This window comes from Falco rusticolus, chromosome 6 (assembly GCF_015220075.1).
Source record: "Falco rusticolus isolate bFalRus1 chromosome 6, bFalRus1.pri, whole genome shotgun sequence".
NCBI lineage: Eukaryota > Metazoa > Chordata > Aves > Falconiformes > Falconidae > Falco > Falco rusticolus.
In genome coordinates this window covers 14929532-14956416 of record NC_051192.1, presented here as the reverse complement: position 1 = coordinate 14956416, position 26885 = coordinate 14929532, and the positions used below count along the sequence as shown (strand labels likewise).

The 26885-nt window shown below is 40.7% G+C and overlaps 1 long non-coding RNA gene across 2 annotated transcripts in view; it reads right to left on the bottom strand.

Annotated features, from left to right (window-relative positions):
- Window positions 1-16634: 16634 nt before the first annotated feature.
- LOC119149859 overlaps window positions 16635-26885 on the bottom strand; it is a 43427-nt gene continuing 33176 nt past the window's right edge. For both annotated transcript variants that reach the window (XR_005104880.1, XR_005104881.1), the window contains one exon: window positions 16635-17931. This is a non-coding gene — a long non-coding RNA (uncharacterized LOC119149859). The remainder of the gene's footprint in view (window positions 17932-26885) is intronic.

Below are 26885 nucleotides of genomic sequence, written 5' to 3'. Positions count from 1 at the left end.
TTGCCTGGTTTTTTTCATGATTTTTAGACTGCTGCTTAGATTTAGCTAGCTAAAACTTATTTTGAACTGTACAAAATCTACCTACTAGATATGGAATACTACAGAAGAATGGAAGGCTTTTCTCTAAATTAGGACAAATGCATCCTTTCAGAAATATATGACCAGTAGTTAATCAACTTAGTCTGTCAAACTGTCACCTATGTGTTGATGTAATTATGTGAGGGTGATGTGGACAGAATGTTTTCTTTGTAATAATATTTTTAGATTTAGGACAAATCTTGAAATTTATTTTCTATGTAGGAGGTGAGCAAGATATATTCCTCCTGCATTTTATGTGAAAAATAAGGACTTAATATGAAAAGTGTGTCCCTAAAATACATCATTTATTGCAATTGATTTCATCACCAAAGCTTCAAATCCCACCTCCATGAGGGCACTGAACTGCCACTGAGACAGTCAACAGGCAAGAACTGAAGTTCATGGGTTGGCCAGCCAAAGAGGGCATCACTACCCTTGTTAATTCCTCTGAGTCCAGTAGCTGGACATGGATTGCAGAAAAGAAGCAATTTTCCCAGCAGAAGTTCCCTGACCTGGTGGTACCAGTGATTTCCATGAGGTTTAGCCATCACTTTGCTGAAAAAACGAAGCCCCTAGCACTGAAGTGAGGCTAACTCCAAGAAAGAACAGTTCATGAGAACTCACAAGTTTATTAATGATCCAAACTGCAAGTTTATTAATGATCCCAACTGCAAGTTTATTAATGATCCCAAAATTTGAAGGTGACCCTTGGTATTTCTAGTCAGTGGGAAGCAAGGCTGCTGATAAAAGGTGATAAGGCAAATGCGTAATGCAATACATAAGGAAGTGGATAAAGCTTGGGAGGCAGATCAGTTATGTGGAAAGGGGCCCCTGCTTGATGGGAAAGAGAAATTTTCAGACCCATGCCTTCAAGCATAACAAAACAGTGTGCATAAACTCAGGTGTATAAGTCTTGGGCTCTGGTTCCTGCCCTTCCTCTCCTTTCCCTTCACCATATGCTCACAGAGCACCCTGTGCCTCTGCATGGCGGTATCACAGAGTCACAGCATGGCCAGGGTTGGAAGGGACCTCTGGAGATTATCTAGTGCAACCCCCTGCAAAAGCAGGTTCTCCTAGAGCTAGTCGCACAGAAAATACGATCCATTTGAAAAGGTTAATTACCAGCACCAGCTCCAGTCACTGAGAGCAAGGTCTTGTCAGTCTTTATACATAACTGAAGAGCTGTGTTTGGACTTCCTTGGATTTCCTGCAATGCATCAGCTGTCTTGTGCAGGCTCTTGGTTAATCCTTAGATGTTAGGCACCCAGCTCATTAGTTTACTAACCAAGTGTTTAGTTCCCATCCATCATTCCAGTAGCTAATCTCTCGGTGCTTTAGGCCTGCATCATTATAGCACCATCACAGTTTAGAGAGATGGGGTATCCTACAGAGTAGAACAGTGGGACATCTTGACAGGACAGATAGATGTGTCTGGAAAGCAAGTCTCCAGTAAGATAGGTGAATCCTTATGTCTGTGGGGGTAGAAGTGAAGGAGTTTGGTCATTCAGGCTACCAGCTGGAAGAAAGTGCAGGCCAAAGCTGACCACTATGCTCAAAGGTAGGTCTTGCCAACAACGATAACATACGCTGTTCTGAAGCCAAATAGGAATGACTGAAGTCTTGGAGGGGGTGGGGGCTGGGGTGGGGAGGGGGGCTGGGGGAGGCATTGAGAAGAACCTTTCCTTTGGCTTGAAACCTGTCTTGTTCAATTATCTACAGTACCTAAGTCCTGCTCTGAAGGATTTGTCAGCAGTTTCTTGGTAACCAAGTAAAATTGCCGCTGTCTTGTTTGTGAGCAGACAATAAGTGGGGTGGGGATGGTGGGATGCTGAACCTGTGACAAAGCTCCGTGCAGCCTGCAAGCTTGTCTTCCACGCAGCAAGCATCTTTCCGTACGGTTTGATGGAGCGAAACACCAAAGGAGGACCCGGACACCTCTACTGCCTGTGACTCAGTTTATCGACCACAAACGAGCCACAATTTCCCTGTTCCCTGTAGACTCACCCTGACGCCACTAGATGGAGCTTTTAATCTCCGGGAAAATCTGCCGTGCTTGCAGGCACCGGCTTGTCCACCACACGGTAACTCCGGAGTCTTGGGGAAGAGGGATTTTTGCGGAAAGAAAAAATTGTTCAGCCTGAAAGACGGTAAGAAACGGAGATATATCAGTAAATTAAAAAATGAAAATAATAATAATAAATCCGCACTGCCCTCTTTCAGTAATATTGGTACGCTTGTGATCCCGAAGCAAAACGCACTCCCTAGGTACCCTGACAGCTGCTGACAGTAAGGGACAATCTGGTCTGTAACAGCAGTGCTTTTTAACAGTGGCACTGGCCAGGCTCCATCAGGGCTGTGCAGGCTGGAGGGCTCGCAGCTCCAGATCAGCCCTGGAAAGGCTGCATGTATGCAGATTGCCCTGGAAGCGTCGGTCCTCTTGTTTCCAGACTCCCAGACCATCTGGCTCCTGGCTTGGACACCAGCCGGTGGGATGCAGGTGTTTGGACAGCCTGGTGAGAGAGCTGGCCCGGGAGTCAGGCAGCTCTGGGCATCCAGCACCTCACCGAAGCCACCGACCCCACGTGCCCCCAGCAGCGCAGCCATCCCTTTGGCTGCACGCGCGTTAAGAAAAGACTCTGGTTCTGATGTCGTTTGGTATAAGGCAAGTAATACGTAAAAACATCAATTATTTCTCCTTGACTCTCTCGTATTCTCTTAGGTTTTGTTCTGGTCAGCTGGTGCTGCTTCTCTCCAGTCTCTCTGGGCTGATAAAACTGCAAATTTTAAATCAGAAAACTGATGGTTCCTACAGTGTGGGCCCATCACATTTTGTTTGCATGGTCAGTTCCACATTTGAAGAAAATACAGCACCACTCTTGAAAATCATTACTGTACAGCCTTTGGCAGAACCGTGGCCTATGTCACTGTTTGGGAAAGTTTGACGAACCTCATTGTTCTGCTGCTGGTTGTTGCAGAACAGCTGAAGCAGATGCTGAAGTTGGGATGGCTGGAAGTGTCATCTTAATTTGATCAGTGTCTCCCACAAAGAATAAGGAGTGTCTGGTCTAAGAGTATGGGGCTGCAATGGCTGCGGTGATGTAAGAACAACTGTTAAAGTCTTCATCACCCTCAGCTGACACCATGTAGTTCCAGGCAACCTCTAAAATCCAGATAGCTTTCAATAGATAATACACGTTGCCTAATTTAGTTGTTACCTTTTAAAGGTCAGTTTCATTCCCAGCCTCAGGAGTAAATGCCAAAAAAAAGTGTTGATGTTCAGAAGAGCACCTCAGTACTAATGTGTGATATACACAGGGAAATATCTCCTTTTACTGAAGAAGTTTAGAGTTGCAGTGATACTTTGCTCTCTATTTCATGTCACTTTTCTCCTTTCACTACACCTTGCCTGACAAAAAATACAAATTGTACTGCTGTTTTAAAGATGCCCTGTGCAGAATGCCAACAAATTAAGACCTTTGCTGTTGACTTTAGGATTCCATGAGTTTATAAAGCCAACTGAGATGGTTACAACTCCTAACATATCTTGTACAATACAGCAATAAATATCCTGTCCAGACACCACTGCATTACACTAAAAACTCCTCAAGCTGCATGAAAACAGATCTTCCAGAAAGGTATCCAGTCTTGATTTAAAGACACCAGGATGAAATACCAGAGATGTTCAACTTTCTCTGTTAAATGCACATGCACTGTTCTGCTGTGATTTGCCTGACTTCATCTTACAAACATTACTCATTGTTATTCCTTCCTCAGCTAAAGAAGAAGTAAAGTCCATAAAGGAACATGGTACATTTATTTACCACAAGTAGGCTGTAGACCTTGCAACATATTCAAGCCAACTTGCTAGGATGACAACAAAGGAAGCCTTAACGAGATACATCTCTTCTTATGTTAGACTTTTCCATGATAAGAAACATTTACATGGTAAAGACAAAGCCACCATTGTACATTCCAAATTCAAATAACAGTAATAATATTTTCTGGCTCCAGATTTATGTTTCCATCTGGCTGAAGTGACTTGGCAACCGAAAGCATAAGCTTTGTTTCAATTCTTGGTATCAACAAGTACCCTTAAGGCATATTAGGGAGGTATGACAAAAATCTAGTGAATGCCAAAAGCAGTGAAGCTTAGTTATTGGCTTGCCAGCATGAGAGAAATATAATCTGCATTTTGTAAGTATGAATATAGAACAAGCCCTGGCATTGCAAGCCGCTGTCAGTCAGGAGGAACTTCCTACTTCTTTCCAGAATATATTTAATTTTATGCCAATTTATTTTTACAGTGTGGTTTAGTGAACAGAGGATTAAGCACAATGGCGTGGCATAAAACAACATATATGCACACCTTGTAGACTCATTTTCTTATTCCACACCATTGCACTTAACCCAGCATTCCTTGAAAAATGGATAACTAAGAATGAGTTCATCTCAGAGCTTTCTTGGACATTATTTTTAGCTTCCTAAAAGTGACTTGAAAGAGCTTAAAAGCCTCATGTTTTTTGAAGCCCTCCATTCAGGGTGTCTGTGTATGAGAAGTCTTCCTTAGGCACTTTTCATGAAGACAGAAATGAGTCTTCATTGATGTCTCTGACAGAATTTGGATCAATATGTGATTCAAATAAGTAATGGAAACCTTTAGTATGAAGTAGACAATAATGAATAGGGCATTCTACACTAGATCTTCTGCCTTTCTTTGGGTTGATTTGTTATTTAAGCTGTTCATTTCAATTCTGCTTCCACAACTTCCATTTTCCATGTCAGATAGCTGTGCTCTGGTTTTCAGTGGCCAAGGAAGCATGATCGGGCAAGAAGATGGACTGAGGCTTGAAGACATCAGTGGATAGATGGAGTTCGAAACATGGGTGTCACAACAGGTCTTCTTACTATCTTCCGAAGAGAAGCCTATCAGCTGTCTGATTTGTCATCCTATGGCTCCTGAGCCATTTACAAGGTGTCCCAGAGCAGCACTGAACGATGAAGACACGACAAAACCATCCTTGGGTTTGTGCTGGCTGAACACCTGCTGCGTAATCTGGCCCTGGTGAAAGCAGATAAAGCAGTGGGAGCTGCTGAAGCTAGCACTACGAAATTGCCCAGGGATGTGGCTATACATCCGTATCCTCATTCCATGATGTAAAGCTGGACATGTGAATGTTTTGGTATGTGACTTACTGGGCCTAGGAGCTCAGCTTCTTTCATCTAAAAGAATCAGACATGAAATAATACCAGATGTTGAGTTTTGTTTTGTTTTGTTTTGTTTTTAACTTTGGCTGAGCTACAGGAGTGACCTTCTGGCCTTACTTGTCTCCTGTTGTTCCACATTCTTACACTCTGCTTTCCATGTTTCGCACTGTGAGGTGCAGTGGGAAAAATCTTACACAACTGTCTTTCCCCTTTGACAACATTTTTATTGTTGGCAAGATTCACCTCAGAGGACTGTTATAGGGCTAAGCTCACCTATTTCACCTGGTCAGACCAGGAGCCTGGAGCAGTGTCTGCCATCAGTTCCAGGCTGTGACCTTGAACACAGTGAAACTTCATGGAATAATTTTTTTTCTGATTATGCAATTGATCAAATCCCAGTGAATAACAGCCAAACTGTAGTAGATTTTCAAGTTCATCAGGTCCAAGCAGGTTTTCAGCCTCCTGTACTGTTTTGAGGCAGAGATTATGGAGAAAAAAATAGAAGCTGAACTCTGAGACAAATGTCTCCTCCTTTTACTGCTGCGTTACAGTAGAGCTAACGACTGGAGACATATTTGTATGGCTCATACCTTACCTTAACAGAATTCTTGAGAAGTGGCTTTTCCTTAACAGAATTCTTGAGAAGTGGCTTTTACAACTGGCACAGTAAGAGTTTATCTCAGAAAGAGGTCTGCTGGAACAATAAAGTAATTGTACTGCCGTTCCTACACTAGGGGTTACAAGGCCTGGTTATTTGAGCAAGCCGCACCATCTGAAACGCTAACCCCTGTCTCCTGCCTGCACAATTCAGCACAAACAGCCTTGCTGCTCTTGCCACTGAGATAAACCTGGCAGAGCAGAAGGGGGAAGGTCCCCACCAGCACTGCCATTGCCTTTCCCAGGATTTCTTCTGCCCTGAGCCCAGCTTCCCAGGGCTGCTCCAGGCAATTTTTCCCCCCATTCAAACCCCCTCCCACTCTTCGCTGGAGCGATGGGAGCCCAAGAGTCCTAGGAAGTCAATCATGGCCAATAATCTCCTGGGCTGCATAAAAAGAAGGGTGACCAGCAGGTTGGGGGAGTTGATGCTCTTCGTCTACTCCACTCTCCTGAGACCCCACCTAGAGTACTGCTTCCAGCTCTAGGTCCCCCAGTACAGGAAAAACATGGACCTGTTAGGTTGCGTCTGGAGGTCTTTTCATGTGGCACCTTTCATAAGAAAGGTGGAGAGAGACTTTTTACCCAGGCTTGTCATGACAGAACAAAAGGCAGTGGTTTTAAATGGAGAGCAGAGTTAGATTAGATATGAAAAAGACATGTTTTATGGTGAGGGTTGTAAGACACTGAAACAGGTTGCTCAGATAAGTTGTGGATGCCCTGTTGTTGGAAATCTTCGAGGTCAGGTTGGATGGGGCTTTAGCAACTTGATCAAGCGAAAAATCCCCTGCCTGTGGCAGGTGGGTGGGAGCTAGATGATCTTTAAAGGTCCCTTCCAGCCCAAACCGTTCTATGACTCTACAGTTCTGTAAGGGAACGTGTGAGATGATAGAAGGTGCTTTTGAGGGAGAAAAAGACTGGGAGTGGAAGAGCATGCTGCAGTCGCACTGCAACCTCGCAGTCTGATCAGCTGTCAAGGGGAGGTTAATGAAAGGTAAGAAAGGAGGAAAGGTAGTTTTCTTTCAGGAATAACTTCTTGAAATTCTTCACTGCTCTTCAAATGTTCATCAAACCTTGCTGGTCTTATCCCTAAAGCCCCCCTTCACATGCCTGGAGCTTTCTTTAAACCCACATCTTCATCCTCCAGAACCTCACTGATCCTTCTTTTGACTTATCATCACATCTATCTCCATAAAAACCTTCACACTTCTTCTGTCACAGTCACAAAATGCGATTTTTCCTAAGATGTCTCAAATCAGCTCTGCTACAAGGCATGGGAAAAGATTTAAGATGCCACAACAGCCTTAGAGAAATCACTAACAGTTGCAAACACGCTATTTCAAGGGAATGCAAGTGTTCCTGAACATCTGTATTGGTATGTGCTCATGCACAGTGGGGTGCATGATATAGCCTACATAGTAGAGACCCATACTGCTTGAAGACTTGTCTTTCCTTTCTAATTAACTGTTGAGTAGTAAAATAATTAACTTAAGATGGCTTCTACAGCTGTTTGACATTTCTCTTTATGACAAAACTCAGATCATTGTGTGTGGACTTGTATGTTCCCTTCACTGAAAAAGGGACTGATCCCAGTTTGGAAGAAAATGTAGTTGGTCTAAGGATATGTATCAGCGAGGCCTTATGCTCCCTGGTAGGTGTTCAGGAATTCTGAATTCTTTACTTTAGAACTGGGAAAATCACAGTTTTCTCAGTCCATTTTAGCAGGAGCCTTTTGTTTTCAATCTTTTAGGGGTATTTTCTACAGCTGGACAGAGGAATTCAGGGGAAAGGTCAGTTGTGCCCCAGGGAATATTTATTTCACAGAGGTACTGCAGCCAGCCTACAGCAGCTCCTTTCTGAACACTGACTGAACTACAACTGTAAGCAGATTTAAATTGCTGTAAATAATACCCTTAGTCCACAATTTGTGGCAAATATTAGAAACCAGGAATTTTATCTTCACACCTCTGCAGAATTTATAAATTGTCTTATTTTGAAGAGGTTCAGTCACGCATGGGCAGGGAAATTGACATGTTAAGGACCTTGAGATTTTGCAGAACCTAATTTTAGGCTTCTTTCTCCAGAGAAGATTTTCCAATTTTAAATTAGTTAACCATGCCCACATACAATACAGTTGTCACTTAAGGGTGAGATTCACACAGTCGGTGGACTCTGTGGAGAGACACTAGAGCTAATGGCAGCCTTGCACCCCAAAGATAAATTTACAGTGGGTTTCCATCACAGCCCCTCTCTTAAATTTAGATATGTAAGCTAGTTAAGTGTCTTCTGATAATAAAATATGTAGCTACAGATGAGAAACAGGGGTTTTAGGGACATTAAAATCTTTTCTATTACAAGGTATTTTATTACAAGTGAACCAGAAGTAGATAAAATACTCAGGACTTGGAGATATGATTTCAAATGATGACACAGACTGACTGGGTGCAACAGAAACAGCTGGCTTTCCACAGAACAGGGAAGTGTTCTGCAGCTATCAAGGAATACAATGACACTGCCTTACATCTCTCCAGCTAAAGTAATAGTTCATTATTTCACCAAAAATTCAATTGCTTCAATAGGAGAGACTGGAAGAACTTGACTCCAGATCACATTTTTCATCTAATCTGCATTATATCTTTTATTTAGTCTAATTTGGAAGAGTCATTCCATATTATGCATGTAAGGGGGCAGAAAATAGAGGAGTATTTCTGCTTGCACTGTATTCTGTGGTGCATTTTCCTATAGTGCTTTCTTCCCTGATGTTACTCTTGCTCCTAGATAAACTATCTTTTAAAAAAAGTAGCCTCCCTTCAGAGCCCAAAGAGCAAACAGCTTTGAGGGTATTGTGAATAGGCTCTTTGAGGGTATTGTGAATAGGCTCCCTGGTGGAAAAACAAATTCAAGGAAAACACAAGCACAGCCGTTGTCTCCTCTCCTCTGGGATAAATGCTATTGCCATAAAACCCTCAAAGACTACCCTCTGGAGACGCTGTAAACAGGATGTGCTCCACATCTCATACATCTTTTTTGAACATTACTTTATTCCTAGCAGTGTGTTCATTAGTTCTGGAAGTGAGAAAGGCTGTACGCTGAGGGATGTGATATTAAAGATGAGCAAGTCTAGTCTTCACACTGTCATTAGGAGATGGCAAAGATGATCAGGTTCACATCCCCAAGCTTCAGATATTGACAATCCAATTGCCTATGTCTGAAATCACTGTGTGGTCAGTTTGTAGTCCATGGAAAGAAATAGATACATTTAATATGTTGTGTCCCACCCTTATTGGCCATCCAGTTAGGATAACATGAATTGCAACTAGAAACTTTCTCTCCCAGACTTTAGAGAGAGTCTAGATGAAGAACTTAAATTAAGACAGCTATCCAGTAGGTGTCTAAAGGTAGAGGAAATGGATCATGCCTGAAGTGACTCTCCACTTGTTCAGTTGTCAGACTCTGTGCCAGCGAGATAGCTAAGTTAAGCCTGGTCCCCTGGTTGTCCTGCATGTGCTACATGATGGCACTCAGGATGATGTGCTCCATAACCTTCCCTGGCACCAAGGTCAGGCTGACAGGCCTGTAGTTCCCTGGATCCTCCTTCCTGCCCTTCCTGTAGATGGGTGCCACATTGGCTAAACTCCAATCTTCTGGGACCTCCCCAGTTAGCCAGGACTGTTGATAAATGATGGACAGTGGCTTGGCAAGCTCCTCCACCAGCTCTCTCAGCACCCTCGGGTGGATCCCATTCAGCCCCATAGACGTGTGTGTGTCTAAGTGGAGCAGCAGTTCTTTTCCTCCTGGACTGTGGGAATTTCATTCTGCTCCTTGTCCCTGTCTTCCAGCTCAGGGGGCTGAGGACTCTGAGGGTAACAGTAACTGGTCTTACTATTAAAGACTGAGGCAAAGAAAGCACTAAGCACCTCAGCCTTTTCCTCATCCTTTGTGGCAACATTCCCTGCAACACCCAATAAAGGATGCAGATTATCCTTGGCCCTTATGAATATTGAATCATGAGTCATGACTACTGTGTTTGGTGTTGGGCCTCTCACTGCAGGAGGGATGTGGAGGGGCTGGAGCGTGTCCAGGGATGGGCAGGGGGCTGGGGCAGGGGCTGGGGCACAGGGCTGATGAGGAGCGGCTGAGGGACCTGGGGGGGTTCAGCCTGGGGAAGAGGAGGCTCAGGGGGGACCTTATCTCTCTCTACAACTATATGAAAGGAGGCTGCAGGCAGGTGGGGTAGGCCTTTTCTCCCAGATAACAAGCAATAGGACAAGAGGAAATCCCCTCGAGTTGTACCAGGGGAGGTTTAGTTTGGAGATTAGGAAAAATTCATCACTGAAAGGGTGGTCAAGCACCAGAGCAGGCTTCCCAGGGGTGTGGTGGGATCACCATCCCTGGAAGTGTTCAAAAAATGTGCTTAGGGACCTGGTTTAGCGGTGGACTTGTCAGTCCTGGGCTAACAGTTGAACTTGATGATCTTAAAATGTCTTTTCAAAACGAAGTGATTCTATGATTCTTTGATTCTATGAATGAACTGTTAATGCTAAGATTTTATTAGGGTAAAGGTTATTGCTTACATTTTATAGACGCTTTCATATTGCAGAATAATTTAACTCCAGCAATCATTCAAGCAGGCCTCACTGTGCTACATATTGCTGAAGAAATGTTTGAGTTAATGCTATGAGTTGTGACCAACTATCTCCCTCTCGCTTGTTCTCTGTATAGATACTGTAGTTTGTTGCTATGTAATCTACCTACAGTACATAGGCATACAGAATTATATGGCTACATGGAGGTAAGAGTTCAAAAGCCATAAAAACAAAGCACCTCTTCCAGAAAGGAGAACATTGTTAAAGGTTAACCAAACTTTACAATTAAATGGGAAGCCCTGGTTAATGATCCATATTTCAGTTTCTTTCCTAACATTTTAACTACTCTGTTGAGCAGCTTGCTGGTACTAATTTATTCATCCTCACTTCAGTTCTGAATCCCTTTCACTTCAGTCAAGCCCTGAGCAAGCAACCAAGGGAAAGGTTTCTACAGGGACACAGGGATGGAAATAAAACAAGAAGTTGGAAGCAGAATGATTTCGTGCTGGGGTTCTGTCTGAAAAGACCAAACTTCCATTTAGGAAGAAAAGAACCTCAGCCCTTTCCTTCCACATTTTTTGTACCTGTTTTAGCTACTGAAGTGTCATCGGGAAGTGGACCATTGCCAGCTGCTTCCAGGAGCTTCTGTTGCTGATGTTTCACTTCAGTACATCAGAACAGCAGCCAGGCTTCACTGTGGTGCCTGGTCTCTGTGACACACACAAAGCCTGTTCAGAGGATGCCGATGAGGTCAAGGTCTGCTTCCTCAAATGACACAGGCAAGGGAACATTATCTTTGTGAGTCAAAGTTGAACCTAGGCAGGAAATGAATGCTTATGTGCTCATGTACAGTGTATCAAGCTCTGGGAAATTTTATTACTGCAAAACAGAGACAGCTACAGCTCTGAAATGACTATACAGTTGACTAAGGCAGTTGGAGAACTGAACTTTAAAAAATATAATACCTAATCCTATGTAAGTTCCATTATATGTTGGCAAAATATTTTCACAGTTAAACAAAGTGTGTACCAACACACATTTACTTCATTTAAAACAGAGATGGCACTTTGTTGTCCGTATGGGCCAATATATTATAACGGACCCATCCATTAAAGCACCTCCTAGCTCTAATCATGTAAAAGTGTCTGCAGCTGCATAGGTTTATCCAAACCATTTTCTCAGGTGGTTAAGCAAGGACAGACTCCATTTTCCTTGCACTGACTTTGTAGATACCATGTTTGTACTTAAAAATAGACACAATTTATGTATTCCACTCTCAAGGTCATTGGCTGATCAAAGCTTGCAAGCATACTCAGCAGTGAGTTCAGCTAAAATCAAAGACCAGAATAATAAGGAGAGTTCTGGCATTTTAATGAATTCCTTGAAGGTTTGAACACTTTTATCCAGGTAGTAGAGGCTGTTCATTTTAAACATAGAATCATAGGCTGGTTTGGGTTGGAAAGGAACCTTTGAAAGTCATCTAGTCCAACCGCCGGCATTACTGTTCTGGTTACCAAACCTTTATTCTCACCATATTTAGTTTCCTACATAAAATGACAACATTCAATATCTTTGACGATCTTCAGATATGAAGTATGTTGATGATATTTCTGTACATGGGTAGTATCATTACCTTACTAAATTAATTACTTTTTAGACAGAAGTCATCCCTTATTAATTACTTATAAGAACCTTGTTAAATTAAGAACTGAGAGTTGGGTCAGAGACTGATTTTCTGTTCAATTCCACAATGAATAGGAGGTGGGACTATATGACTCTAGAATTCTTCCTTTGAGGCAGTACAACTGGAGCTCAGTCATACAGACATGCAAGATGTCAGCCAGGATATTTGATGTTCCTTTTCCACCCCAGTGACTACACTGCTAATTTCATCACTGTTCCTACTTTGTACCTATTCCTATGTCTTAAGAGTGCCACATTACTGAAACTGATGATGGTATCTCCTTTTAAATTTGCTGTCCTTGCTTTTCATAAGCAGCGAGATTGGTAGATGTACAGTATACCTATATAGTGACGTTTTTAGTGATTTTTCTTTATTCCTAGCCTGAGAAAAAAAAGGAAAAAATAAGAGTCTAAATCATGGCACTTGTTCATTCATAAGCTTCCCACTTCAGGAAAAAGTTTCTTGCCATGAGGCCGTATGTCTTTTTGCTGCATGTAACATTGCAGTGAGCTGTGCCCGTTTCAAAAAAAAAATCAGGTTTGGGAAGGAACTGTTCTCCACATTAAGGCTATTAGGGATGACGGTCAGCCTGGAAGGGAAGAAGGATGTTTTCAATAACAAACCTGAAAATTTGTTTTGGTTTCTTTGTCAACTTTTGTGGTTAAATTTTGTGAGAATATTTATGTAAGTAATAATGTTTGAAATAAAAACTTTTAGATTAAAAAAGCAAAAGTTCCTCTTTAAAACGTCAGTATAGAGGAAAATGCAAACTACATATATGTGTATATATTTAAGTATATATATCTACAGACATATTTGTGAAGGTATTTAATTTACAGTTAGTAGACTGATGTTCAATGAAATTTCTGTCATAGGTAAAAAACCAACTTGTTCTGTAAGCTTTTGTCCTTTTCCTAGGTGATCCAGATGCAAGCACAACAAGAAAATAATTGTTCCCTACTTAGATGTTACACTTTAAGTTATTTGCTTGCAAAGCAGGCCATTGAAGTAAGCCCTGAAGGTCAGTTCCTCCAGTTCTGGCAAACAGTGAAGTGAAAATCCTTTTGAAAGCCTATTAGTCTCCCTATTGTGGTCTAAAGAGGAAATGGGTGTTTCCAGATTTCAGTTCATCTTATCCTACAGCAAACAGTAAACTCTCCGGTATGAACTACACTATTAAAATGCTGCCTTCTTCTCATTTGCTTCAAAGAGAAATCAAGTTGCTACCTTCAGATGTAGACAACTGTGTTTACAGGAATGCTACAATAATATTTAAGGCATAAGTTCTGTCGCTGTGTCCTGCTCTACTCCAAGTAATTTTGTCCCACCCTTTTTATCTGTCGTGATGTCTGTGCTTTTGGTGGTCTACAATTTTTACACAGATAACCTGACAGTTAAAGGTAGTTACTACTGTTGTGTCATCTTAGTCTGTAGTATCAAAATCAAAACCATAAACATATTACATGGATATGACTCCACACAAAATTGTGAAACTCATGTTTAACTCCTTAAGCCATATTTTTGATATGAGAAAAATTTAAGCTGATCTAACATTCGTTTCATGATAATATTCTAAAGTAATGAGCTGTTACTTCTGGATACATACCTGAGGCCCCATAAGTAGCCTTGCTTATGTGGTAAGTAATGGCAACAGGGGTTATGTGGAAATAGTGTCCAAAGGCATCAGTGGTGAATTTTGGTCCGATCATGCAGGGTGTGTAGGCAGAATGAAGCAACATCTCCAAAGAGTTCATGAATGGTGTACTTGGAGACAATATGCTGGTGCAGCAAGCAGGAAACCCCAGACAAATAGTGAGAATCTCTGCAAACACCTTAAAGAGCAACCCTATGGTGCCACTGGCTTAGGTGGCTTAAGCCTAGCTAAATGTTTTATGGATAACTGATATGATTTATAACGATATTTATGAACAAAAGTAAATCTCTTTAACCCTCACATATCACTTTGAAAACCAATACCTTGACTTCAAACTCATTGCACGTGATTTATATATCATGAATTATCTTGCTTGCTTTAAGATATGCCTAAAAAGGAAAAGCAAGCTAAAAAATTGAAGCACGTAGTTGAAAGCATGACCTGTTGCTTGACACAGATTAAGTATTTTTCGTCTCTGTACAAAAAGGAATCTACATTTAAAAGATACTTTACAACTATCAGACTGTTGATAACCTTGACAGAAAAAAAAAAAAACCCAACAGACTGGGACTGAACTAAAGCATTTGCTTATTTCTGAGGAGGACAATTCTGATCTAAAGTACGTCATATTAGCAAGATTAATTTGGGAAAATTATTGATGTTATTCAGAGAGATTTCAAAAACTAGTGTAAAAAAAAAAAGTGGATCCTATTTTTAGGATCCATAAACAAGGACTACATGGAGTGTCCTGCAAGCAAATTAAATAAGACATTGATTTTCTCTTTATCATCTTTACTTCAGCATTTTGAAAAGTAAGAATTACTTTTTCTGATGGAACATATAAAAATAGCTTAACAGTTCATTTTTCCTACAGATCATTCTATCAACATTTCTGAAGGAAAAACTGAAAAACATTATTTTTATTATAGGTAGTATTGGTTCTTTGAAACTACCTTTTCATTTGAAAACTAATAATTGACAAAGAAGATTCTTCTGCTCCTTGATTTTTGTGAAATAATCAGATATTTTCTACATTAGTGAGCATAAAAATAAATATAATTTAACTCATTTATATTTATTTTATCAGCTCATTATCATCTGATGAAAGATCTAGTTCCCATTCATAAACTTAAAGCTTTTAAAAATTATAGGAAGTTTTACATAAGTCTCATAGTTTTTGATCAGGTAATTTGATGTAAGTTGTGATCAACTGGTTTGTAATCAAACTCATGGAATTTGCTAGAAGACTTTTTTTTTGGCTTGCATAGAAAATGCTTAGCATCTTAAATCCTATCTTCAATATAATTTGCTATAATGGACAGATAATGACTCTAGGAAATGCTGACAGTAGTGTTGAGTTAGAATCTGTAAATTCAGGGTATACTTATATGCTTTGCTTTCCTTTAATTACAGTTAAATCAGTTTAAAATAATTTTCTCATTTTCACTGGCTGAAATTAATCAGTATTCTCAAAAAAAGATTATTACAGTTGATGACCAAAAGCAGATATTGCTTTTTTGGTACTGCAGATTTCTTATTATGATTTTTTTAAACTCAAAGGAAAAAGATAGGAGAGAAATTCTGCTTTTTCACTAAGTATTGTCTACCTTCCAAAATCCCAAAAAAACCTTGGAAATTTGTATGCATTTATACAACTTGTCCTTACACTAATTTATCAGTTGATTGATTGATTGATGGATGAGTAATACTGATTCTTTGCCTGAATGTAAATGTTTACATAATTTTTAATTTTGGGGTTGGAAGGGACCTTTAAAGATCATCTGGCTTCAAGCCCCCTGCCATGAGCAGGGACCCCTTCCACCAGACCAGCTTTCGCCAAGCCCCGTCCAGCCTGGCCTTGAGCACTGCCAGGGACAGGGCACCCACAGCTGCTCTGGGCAGCCTGGGCCAGTGTCTCACCACCCTCACAGCAAAGAATTTCTTCTTTATATCTAACCTAACTCTACCCTCTTTCAGTTCAAAACCATTTTTCCTTGTCCTGCCACTACAGACCCTGATAAAAAGTCTCTCTCCATCTTTCTTATAAGCCCCCTTTGAGTATTGGAAGGTACCAGTAATGTTTCCTCAGAGCCTTCTCTACCCCAGGCTAAACAATTCCAACTCTCTCAGCCTTTCCTCATAGGAGAAGTGTTCCAGCCTCTGACTATGGTCCTCCCCTGGTCCTGCTCCATCAGGTCCTTGTCTTACTTGTACTGTGGGTCCCAGAGCTGTATGCAGAGCTCTTGGTGGGGTCTCACGAGAGTAGAGGGGCACATTCCCAAGTCTGTTTTGATACTGGGGATTGCCCTGACCCAGACGCATGACTTTGCAGGTGACCTTGTTGAACTTCATGAGGTTTGCACAGGCCCACACCTCAAGCAGTCAAGGTCTTTCTGGATGGCATCCCTTTCCTCTAGCAAAGCAACAGTACCACTCAGCTTGGTGTCATCTGCAAACTTGCTGAGGGTACACTTAATCCCACTATGTCACTGATGAAGTTATTAACCAGTACTGATCCCAGTACAGAGCCTTGAGAGACATCACTCGTTACTGGTGTCCGCACGGACATTGAGACATTGACTATAACTTTGGATGTGGGCATCCAGACAGTTCCTTATCCATCTAACAGTTCATCCGTCAAACCCATGTCTCTCCAATTTATAGGCCAGAATATTGTGTGGGATCATGCCAAAGGCATTACAAAGCCAAGACAGAGAACATCAGCCTTCTATCAATTTATTGATTTTTCATTCATTCTTTCTTCATCAAACAAAAATAAAACAGTGTTTTGGTAGAATTTTTCTTGGAGATGATTTCCAACATAAAAAGCATTCCCCTGACTTAAAAACAGACAAATCATACCTGAAAATTATTTAGTCAATAACCAAAGAAGAAAAGAAAAAGAGTTGTTGAATTTGTGTTCCCTCAGCCAGAGACTATTTCAAAGGTACTTCACTGCTTCTAATTAGAAGGTGAATTAACAATTCAACGAATATTTTCACCTGCCTTCACATTTGCAGGGTTTTTTTTTCCTAATTAAACCAAATGTCACACACACGCACACAAAAATATCTTAGATATAATTCCCATCAAATGTCAGTAACATAACTGACAAAATGCATTCAAATCAAAACCTGATTCCAAATATCCCTAATGTCAGGGAAAATTCAGTTTCAGGCTCTATTTTGTTTCTCAGCTAGAGGATTGTCAAAGAAAGGAGTGTGCATGTGCCAATATGGGCATACCAAGGCATTTCAGTGAACCCTGAATATACCTATATTTCTTCTGATTGTTTGGAGTGATGTTTCTTCTGACGTTTAAAAGTTGTTTCATATGTGAATGGAAGGGGAGCAGCTGACACCACAGGAAAGGAAAGATATTTAATGTTACAAAGATTTATTGCAAAATGTTTTTCCATGCCAGACTTCCCTATCACTAGGCTTAACACAGTGTCATTAATATAGCAAGTTTTCAGGAGATATTGATGTAAAGATATTGACTTCAATTTTGTGATGATCCTCCATCAAACAAATCCACACCCATGAAGAATAATGTACTATTTGCCATGTAGGCAGAGCAGTACTACTAGGCATTACTAAAGACAGTTGGATTGAACTCTTTTTTTGTATCCATTATGATTCACAACAGGATTTTTCGTAAGAGGATTTGATGTCATTCTTTTTTCCCCCCAAGATTTTAAAAAAATATTTCAATATACATAAAGACCGTAAGCACAGTTTTGGGAACAGAAAGTAAGAAAGCTCCAGAAGAACAATTCATTAGACCCACAGCCTGCTCTCATCAATTATTTTACAGATTTTCACACTCAGGTAAGGAAAAGTTTAAGGGTAGGCACCATTTGTTTAATGAGGCATAAGAAGGCAACATGAGAAAGGAACAGCAAGCTTTGCAACTCAGAATTAGGTCCTGTTACATAGTAACAAAGAAATTTGTTTTGCATGACTTGTGCACTTCTAATCAAGTCAAATCTCAACTATGAGAGAGAATTCCTGGTTCATCTTCCAAACCACATTGCTTGAAAGGTAGGGCTGTTGAATTCAATGAATGATCTGCAAAAGAAAGCAAGGAAGGTCTTCTATGCAGCATGGAACAGCATGCAATAAAGAATCATCAGACTGGAGCCAACCTGAGGCAACAAGTACATAGTGTTTGGTGCTTCCTGGCACAGATAGATCAAGGTAAGCATTTGTGAAATTTACTTTCAGCACTTCAGGTTCTGAGTTAACTCATGCTATACCTGCTGGGATGTCTTTGTGGTGTGGGCATAAGCATCTTATTCTCCTTAAAATAGTCAGAACTTTTTTAAGTTGCAAATTTTGTTGCAGAATAATATGATTTATTACAAGTCCTCAGACTAAAGGTCATTTCCTAAGGCTTTGGAGGTCATATCCTAAGAGATTTAGCAAACACTTCTATTCAGTGTCCCACTAACACCATGTATTCGTCCACCTCAGTGGAGCATTGCATGTTGTACTGTACTCACTTAAACTACATGTCATGTTCAAAGGGTTAGTGAAAGACTGTGACTGCTGCTTGAATGAACCCATTCTCAGAAGCTTCACCTGTATTAGTGAATCCAACAGTGGTGGGGAACACGGTTTTGCACTAGAATTTGAATTTTTCCTATGATGCTGAGGTGTTAGAATGGTCCCTGGATCTGGCTTGGATCCGTAAGCACCGTCCCATATGTTTCTTAGGCAGGGTTCAGGAGTTACACCAGATCTTGTCTGAGCACACAGTGAGGTGCACACTCCCTCTTTCAGAGCACGAATGGGGCAGATTGTGGCAGTTGGTCTCATGGCAGCAGAATAGGAGCTGACAATGTTTAGCTTACCTAGGTAGTTTTCCAATAATGAGGGGTCTGTTGGCATGCCCTTGCCATCTGTGGATATGACAGAATGCACTAAATCACCACACTGGTAAACACACAAGTCCTAGGGCAGTGGTGCGGTTGAAACTTCTCAGAGATGACCTTCAAGATGAAGCCATGGCAACCCACTCTTAGGTAAATATGAAATGGTGTTTGTGTCCCAGATATGACTTACATGATTTCAGGTTGGTATAATTGAGTCATGCTTACTTCAGATAGCGTATTATTAGCCTCGTTAAAATGCTATCATGATATCTAGTCACCTTTCATCTGTACACCTATTTTTGGCAGCCATTGTTTACCTGAACAATGTTCGAACCCACTCTTCACCCTCCTATGTTTGCCAGATTTCACCGGCTGCAGCTAAACTTAACACTGTGCCCATAGGCGCAAGGGCATGGACCAGCCATGCCATACTATCACAGCTTTGTAACTTCCCAAACCGGGTAGCCACATCCAAACAGTCTCTAGTAATGGGTTTTGGCCCATGTTAACCCCCAGATCATGCCCAGGAGGTGTTCAGAAGAACACAGATTGTCCCAGGCCGACATCAGGCCAGGACCCACGCAAACGCAGCAACCATGTGCTCAGGATCATTTCCTAGCATTGCTTCACTTAGTGCCATCAGACTCATTGTAGGTATGTAACCTAAAATGATGTGAAAATCACTGACTAGATAGAGAACAAAAATGGAAATTTGTGCCCCTAACAGGGGAAAGTTGGTGATAGTCTTGGAGCTCTTCAGCCAGACACGTGGTCAGCAGAACAGCTATAGGTTTCACTGTATTGTCTGAGCTCTGTTGACTGCAATGTGATCTGAATACCTAGCGCACACCTACGTGTAGTCACTTGTAGACATCTTAATTTGTCAGCTAAATCGCATCTGCAGCTCAGTAGCTCCACTGCCCACAAAATTATTGTTTAGCAGTGAGAGTGCTGCAATATAAAGTTGCCAGCTAGCATGATACCACATCTCAGTTTTCAGAGATATTAGAGGTGATAAAAACTCCCTTCAGTTGCAATAATTATAGTGTTTCCCTGTCCAACCACACAACCTCCATGCCAAACGCAAACTAGAAAAATCTACGTTAGCTATTGCTTCATTTAGCATTAAAGCTCCAATTAATAAATTTAATGTTTATGGTTAGGATGCATTTGCAATAATAAGCATAGTAGGCTGGGATTATAATTAAGCATGTTCTGTTTTGCAGGATTCAGGAGCTGTTGGTTAATGAAGCTCGATGTGATACTGTCAGTAACAAATCTGATAATTGCTTACAGGGAAAAGGCAATTTCAACAAATGCTCCTTCATGCAGGTGGCTGGTAGAAATTGCTTTCAGTCAATTATGCCTTCAATTACTTTGGATGGATGAGGCAGGATCCTTCAGCTCATTATAAGCCCAAATCCACAATAAGTAAGTAAATATTTTGACAGTGTTGAAACTGTCTTCTGTAAAAGCACGTATAATATTTATAAGCATTGAAAAGGTCACATATTGTATAATCATCATCCATTACATTCAGTGCCAGCTAAAGGAAATTCATTATTTCGCTAGCCAGTCGATATCACGGGAGTAATATTTTAATACTGTGAGCAGTCAGCAATTTTCTGAAATAGTGTTGGAGATGATACGGCTTATAAATACCTGTGTCTCATACCACCTCTAAAAAAGGAGGAGGTTAAGCAATAGGAAAACATGTACCTAAATTATGGGATAAAGTATATGCTAATATATACTATATTGGAAAAGCCATATCTATCCCTTTTGGAGCATTTTATATCCCTTTACATTAGAGAAGAGGTTGAATAAAGGTAAGAAAATAGCAAATATTTTGGCCTTCTACAGCAGCAAAGGTGAGGGAAAAAAGGATACTCTAGCTACCCTGAAGATTCATTTGCCATGGCCCAGGTTCAAACTTTGTAATCCTTGCTTTATCTCCCTGTTTATCCGGAAGGAAATGCAAATATGAGATTACTACCACCCACTTTCAGGACAACTGATTATAAATCATCACTGAGATGTCATGGAAGAGACTTTTTTCAGGTGAACAAACCGACACACAACAATCATGCAACCAGGGTACAGGTACATGGAGCAATTACTATAAAGGTTAAGGTTATTCTGTGCAATCCTAATTTCTTCAATTTTCATAAAAGATTTGTCCTCAAAGCAGGAAATAGGGCATGAAATCCCACAGCATATGTTGAGTAAGGAAATAGACCAGAAATCAGCTTGCCTGAATGTCCCAGGCTCTCTGAAAAGAGATTTCTGTTAAGTAAACTTTGATTTTGAACTGTAGGTACAATGACTGTCTCAAGAAAAAACAGATCACTTGAATCTGTGAATCTGATTGTTATAACAGCACTTCGAATCTATAGCACTTTAGTTAAATTCGATTTTTAAAAAATAATGGTCCAATGTCAAACCTCTGAAAATATTTTTATAACTGCAAGTGAACAACTTAACTAGATTTTATTACCTATTTCTAGGGATCTAATTGAAGCAAATGAAATTGAAGGAAATGAAGCAAAAGGGGCTACCTGCTCTTTTAAAAGGCCTTAATATCATCCTTCATAATTAATGTTGTGAATGCATAAGGCCATGAACTTTATGCAGGGTTCCTATCTTTATGGTTACTCTGAATATTAAATATCAGTACCTCTCCACCACTGCAAATATTTGCATTATTCCTTTCTCCTGTTAAATTGCAAGATTAGAGCTACAAAGCATTCCATTAAAATGCAAGAGAGAGATGCTGAGTGCTCATGATTAAACAAACGCAACCAACTTACTTTCTGTTTAAACTATGTGCACATGATCTGCCCCATGATCTCATAGTTTCTTTTTGCTATGAGCTGATTACTTCCAAGGTAGCACCTTGCATACATTCAAGAGAAAGGGTCTATAAAGGTTGCTGAACTGTTCCGTGGTGAATTGTTAAAACTTAACAAGCAGAGAAGTTGTGATCCATTCACAAGCCTCTGACTAAGCTTTGAAATTACTGAAATTTGGCTAAGATACTGCTGCCTTACTCTAACAAGGCTTTCAACTTGTTATCCATGGCACCACAAGGTCTCTGAATACTTCTACTGGTTCAAAGAAAATGGTGATTAAACATGAACTGGTTAAAAAATGAAAGACTATGATTTTATCTTATCTTTTTATATCTAAAATTTTGCTAGTCTCCTTCCTGCTTTCCCTTGTTCAAGGAGGACAGTTGGGAGAGCTCTTCCTGGTTAAAGAATATCAGTGCTTGTATGATGTAAATTTCAGTCAGGAATCCGGATCTGTACTCAGAGAAAAATATAATATTGATTTTCTATGATGAAAGATAATTCATGTTTAGCAAGAAGTCAATTCTTGTTACTGAGGAATGGTATATTCTGTATTTCTGTTTAACATACTCCCTTAACAACCCAACAGCAGCTGTTAATAGTTTACAGCTCTTGGCCAAAGTCTGGAAACAACTTATTGTGACAAGAAATATAGACTGCTTTTTAGAGGACATTTTATGAACTGAAAAGAAACTAATTCAGTTATCTGTAATATTGGTGGGACTAGACTTAAGAGCTCAGAAAGTCCCTTCTAATCTTGCATCCTTGAGTTTCCTCTAATGTGGAGCAAACATCTGTCCTACATTATATTTTGAGAACATGATTTGACGTTCTGGGTAAAATCTTTTAACAATCTAATTGCTTATTCCAGCCATTTTTCCAATCTGCTTTTCAGGTGCTGCCTGACCATGAGTGCTTCAACTTCTGTCCTCTGGCATTTGCAAAACTATATTAAATATTACTGAGACCCAGTACAGAACAAATTGCCTAAAACCCTTTTTGAGACTTAACCTCTGGAGAATGCGAGTGAATTCCTCAAAGCTAGCTGGGAACGGCTGTACTGTGAGGGAGTCCTCAGCTGGTAAACAGTCAGCGTGGCTGCAAATTGCCTATTCCATAATATACACATGGTATTAGAGAGAACACAAAGATAGCTGCTGTGCTCCTCGGCTGACAGAGCGGCTTTCAGTGCTAAAAGCTGTTCTCTGCACTTTCATGCATACCAAAACCATGCACACCTGCCATAATGTTGAGTCAAACACTAGTATAGAAGGGCCTCAGCATCAAGAACTGGATTCTGTTTGATCTGCAGTGCTTCTACCAGTACTCTGTGGTGGAATTTGTTTTTCAAGGGCAATGTAAGATATTTATTATTTTTTTTTAATTCTATAAAAATAAGTCTAAAGCTACTTTTAATGCATTTTCATTTGCTCATTAAAATGGACATAAAATATCAGGATTATTTAAATATGACGCTCACTTGGGAGTTACTGGGAGTCATTCTGTGTTAAGCCAGGCTGAACTGATTGTGAAATGATTGTAAGAGTGTATTTGATTTTAAATGATGGTGTCTAAGTAAATGGCAGAGATTAGCTGAAATTTGCACCAGGTGTGGCATAATTTAATAGCTAAAGAATACCTATTACAAAGATTGTCTTCAGAATATATATGAGGCTCCACAGATCCTGAAACCAGTGGTACCATGACTGCCATAATAATTTACTGTAATATCAGCAGGTAAATTAACCCAGAGACAGCTTCATATTCTGACTGTGTTGATCACATTGCATGCTACTGATGTCTATAGCAAGAGCCAGGCAAAAAATCTGAGCACAGCTTCTACCACTTGGAAACAGGCATGACAAAGTCAGAAAAGGTTTCTCAGCATGGATGTGATCAGGTATTGCTCGAGATACAAACTCAGAACAGGTAAAAATAAAGACGAGTATCTCAAAATACTTCCTATCTTTATACCATTTATTCCTACAGTCTTCCTAGAGACTGAAGATGCATTCTCACCCCTTTCATAAAAAGTCCATTGATTTTAATTTTTAAAAATGGACATTGTAGATAAAGGTTTGTTTATTTACCAGAATTATGGCAAGAAATATTTTTCTGTATCAGTTCCAAATGAGATTATGAACTATTTTTGCTGCTGAAATATATTAGGCAAAAACTTAGTACCATTTGATTATCTTGGCTATTTTGAATAATCTGCAACTACAAAAGCACTAAAAGCCCAATATATGTCAAGCCTGTTATGTTACACACACAAAAGCGCAGAAGCTGAACTCAGTGGATTCACAATCACTTTTCTGTTTAAATAAGCATATCTTTATGTCTAGATTAACCTGCCATTCCCAGTAGTAAGCAAAGGTGATGATGATGTGGTTTTCCAGTGTAAAATTGAGCTGGAGTTTGTATCTTTACACAGAGGACTGAGCTGTTATGACTACTGGGCAATTTGGCTCCTCCAGTGCCTGGTGATGGAGATACAAAATGCACAGAAATGTTGAGCCATCCACCAACATGTTTGGTTTGCCATCCCACCTCTACTTTACAGGAGTTTGTGCAATAGGACTATTTCTGCTGTAGGACTGAGACAGTTTCCATGGTGTTCTAATTATTCCATATTTTGGACAGAAAGATATCCCTGTTTTTTTCTACCTGAGCAATGCACCCTTATATTGAGGGCCCATAATGATTTAGACCCTTATTTGAAAAGTGATTCATATTCAAAACAGCATTTAAACAATTATCTAAGAAAATGGATGTATTAAAAACTTGTTATAATCAGAGGATTGTGAATAAAAATGCCAGAAGTATCTATTATTTCACCTTGTCCTTAACGAGAATGAACTGGAGCACACATTTCAGCTCTCTGCTGAACAGTAAGCATGGCTTTGTCTTTTTGTTACAAAAAATGGAACAAATAAAAACATTATGTAAGAAATCTCCCCAAATGGTAGCGACAGTTGTGAGAAGTATCTTCTGGAATGTATCAACCCCACCCGTGCCTCCTTGAGTCAGGTCTGCATTCAGATCAGCTTCATGGGCCATTGGGAGGAGGATCCTCTGGTCAGGATACATGGAAACTTTCCATGGGTGTTCGCCAAGAACAATATATCTACCTAAGGTATCACATCGTGTTATGGATGGTGACTTCCTCCTATTCTACAGCAAGAGCCTACCTTTAGGCTAACAAGCAGGGAGAGCTAGTCAGGTCATGCTTAGAGACAGCTCAAGGAAGTTGTTCTGGCCTTTAGTTCATAGAATCATTGAATGGGTTGGGTTGGAAGGGACCTTTAAAGATCATCTCGTTCCCACCCCTCCGCCATGGGCAGGAACACCTTCCACCAGCCCAGGCTGCTCCCAGCCCCGTCCAGCCTGGCCTTGAGCCCTGCCAGGGATGGGGCACCCACAGCTGCTCTGGGCAGCCTGGGCCAGTGCCTCGCCACCCTCATCATTAAAATTTCTTCCCAATATCTAATTTAAATTCACAGTCTTTTAGTTTTAAACCATTGCCCCTTGTCCTGTCGCTACAGACCCTACTAAAAGTCTGTCTTCATACTGAAAGGCCACAATAAGGTCTCCCTGGAGCCTTCTCTTCTCCAGGCTGAGCAACCCGAACTCTCTCAGCCTGTCCTCACAGGAGAGGTACCCCAGCCCTCTGATCTCCATATCCCTTCTCTGGACTGACTCTAGCAAATCTGTGTCTTCCTTGTGCTGACGGCCCCAGAACTGACACAGAGCTGTGGGGGGGTCTCACAAGAGTGGCACAGAAGGGCAGAATCACCTCCCTCGCCCTGCTGGCCACGCTGCGTTTGACACAGCCCAGGGTACGGTTGGCTTTCTGGGCTGCAAGTGCACATTGCTGGACCATGCTGAGCTTCTCATCCACCAGCACCCCTAGGTCCCTCCTCCTCAGGGTTACTCTCAATCCATTCTCTGCCCAGCCTGTACTGATACTGGGCATTGCCCTGACCCAGGTGCTGCACTTGGCCTTGTTGAACTTCATGAGGTTCACATCAGCCCACCTCAAGCCTGTCAAGGTGCCTATCCTCTAGTGTGTTGACCATGCCACTCAGCTTGGTGTCATTGCCAAGCTTTTGCTGAGGGTACATAGTTGTCTCATTACTGCTAACAAACCATAAACCAACACAGAATTTTATTTTCACCTTGAGCCTTTCCATGCTTTCCACCGTAGAGAATTCAGGTCCAAATGTGGCCTTTATAGGAGACAGCAGTTACTAAACCTTTTTGGATGGTTTGCATAGTAGTATTCAACCTGTGGCTTCTAAACCCACCAAGAACTATTCTCTTAGCCTAAGAACTGCTACTAACCTCCATATATCCTCCCCCAGCATTTAACTCCACTACCTGTGTGATATACAGAGCACAAATGTACTAAATTTACTGCAATGTAAGGTGAAGCAGCTTTGTTTATCCATGTAAGCAACAGCATGTAGCCCTTCTATTCTACAACTGGGACTATACAGTTATATATCTATGTATATGTATACGTATCCAAGTGTTGTGAGCATTGCCAGCCCTGCCTTCTGCCTCTGACTGGGCCCAGCTACTGCTGTTACATGCCAGACAGTATGGCTGGATCCTAAACTATTAGTTGGGGGTGGTCCTTGGTCCATGGGAAATCCTAAACTTTTCCCTGGGTTTGTCTGGAAAGTGTTGATGAGCTATGGCCTGTGTTAACAGTTTAAACAACAGACTTTGCATTGCACTGCAATGCATAGGATTGTGCCCTATGTAATTTAGAAGTATAAATATATAGGCTGAGCCATTATCTGCAGAGCTGTAAAACTGGAAGTTGATGGAAATTATCATGAAACATCCCAGTACTGGGGATTCATGTGCAGATGGGCTGAGGGACACACCAAGTAGACATGTCTAGTCAGTATCCCACAGGTATTTTAATTTTCCTTACCAGGGTGAAATCTGGCAAAATTCAGATTTTGTGTCCAGCTCTGGTAAGTCAGATGATATCTTTGGCTGGAGCAACATCCACAGTCAACACTTACTGCCAACATTAAGACAATCTCTTCCTACATTTACATATGTTTCATTACTAGTTATACAATAAAGTCACACTCTTTGATGCATTATGTCATTTGTGAGATAGTTTTACAGGAACTATCCAGGTGATCAAACTTACAGCAGTTTAGGGAATTCAGAAATGTTTGGTTTTTTCCTTTTCTGACATGAGTCTACCAACTGTACTCATCTAGCCAGTTGTTTGGATCACGTCTACCTCAGACAAGTGTGAACTTGAAATTTG